The following is a 1,875-nucleotide window of genomic DNA, read 5'->3' on the forward strand; positions in this document are numbered from 1 at the left end:
GCTTCAGATTACCTCTGATTCCATCGCATGGTCCTTTTCCATGGGCAGTTGGATGGAAAGTCCAGTCTGCCGGGATGCCAAAATCTTTTTCATGGCACAGAACGTTCGCAAAGTTGTATTTGTTCTTAAAATGCTGTGGTGCTCCATCTGTGACATAATGAAATTTCTTAGGATTGAAACGCTTCTTAAGATAGCCAACAATTAACCTTTGGTATAAATGCACAGCAACCGTGTCATGGATCATGGATTGGATCGCATTTTGAAACACGTAAGCATAGTTTTCTGCAAAATCGAACATAATCAAGAAATGTTCAACTAATAATGTGATTTGAGGTTCTTCAGGAATGATGCCTGCTGCTTTGCATAAAATTCATGAGACTTTAAATTCAATAGTTTTTCGCAGAGTCGTTCAAGAAAGATGTCGGTTTCTGCTACCTCGGTCATTAGATTACTTCTGTCCGTTTGTTGCCAAACTTGATATCTTAATTCGTTGACGCAGTTCTCATCTAAAATTGCAGTCAAATGTTCTTTCAGGACTTGAATGCCAGAACAATTTTCACATTCACTAAAATGACAAGCAAGAGTTAGATTACTGCACATTATTACTTTTAAACAGTCATGGTAGTCAGTCAATTCTATACTGGAGTCGACAGTTAGATGCTTAATATCAATAGCATCTAACATCAGATGCACATTTTCATGATGTATACACACGCAAACCTTATGTGTGCCACTCCCTCCAGCCAAAACACACTGTCGTGGTCTGAGTTGTACAAACTTCGAAAATCCGATTACAGTATTTTCGTTTTTCACTTTGAACCGATTGAACAGCTCGGACAGATTACCTAGGATAAGTCGTTTCTGAACATGTTCACGAGTTCCATCTGCTTTCTTAATTGATATAAAATCCTTTTTCCCAGGCATCAATCGGCTGTTTTCATCATCTTCGTAGAAATTAGTCACTGCAACTTCAATATCTGGTGCCAGTCTTCGATTAGGTTAACTCAATATTCCATTTTGCTCAAATAATTTCTGAGCTTTTCGGACTTGCCGTTCAGTTGCACCGAATTCATCCATTAACTTCCTACGACTCCAAGTCTTAGGGGCAAGTGAAAGTAATAACATTTTTTCGTCAGAATCAGTAGTTTCCTTGAATTTATCTCTGATTTGTTGAAGAACTTCAAGGCCCGCTGCGTGATTAGGATCTTTACAGTCTTTACAATTTTCATAATCTTTATATTCTTCTTTAACCAATAGAAAATCAGGATCGCCTTCAATTGATTCTTTGCCTGCAATATCATTATCAGCTTCGTCATCACATAAATCTTCTTCCATTTTGATAGCATTTTCTTCCATACTGGTTTCATTTGAAGGCTTTTGTAAAAAAACTCTACCAAATTCTTTTCTACAAACATAACATTTCCTTGCATTTCTCGTTAATTGAGGAAATTCGGATCTTTGAATTACCGTCACAGGTCTCAAGCTGCGTCCAGTACATAAGTCATTTCTGCGAAAAGGATTTGCACAACGATTGCCCCAATCTGTTTTTGTTGCCATTATTACTTGGAAATAATTTTAATATTAGTTCCAATATCAGAAAAAATGAATCAAGAATATATTTCATAATTTAAGCAAGCAGAGCAACATAAAAATATCTATTATAAAGTCATCTGAGCTTCTGGTACAGAATGAATAGAAAACAAAATCAACAGAATGTATTCAGCTCATATAAACTAAAACGATTTTCTTTCTTGTGAGAAAGAAGTTTCTAGTCAGCCATTTAGCGGTCAAATTCTGAAGCTCGACATTCTTTCCTTAGACCACGTCAGTAACATAGATATTATATGAATACAGGTTCAATTCGCAGCAGTATAA

Source organism: Belonocnema kinseyi, chromosome 5, assembly GCF_010883055.1.
Source record: "Belonocnema kinseyi isolate 2016_QV_RU_SX_M_011 chromosome 5, B_treatae_v1, whole genome shotgun sequence".
In the NCBI taxonomy this organism is placed as follows: domain Eukaryota; kingdom Metazoa; phylum Arthropoda; class Insecta; order Hymenoptera; family Cynipidae; genus Belonocnema; species Belonocnema kinseyi.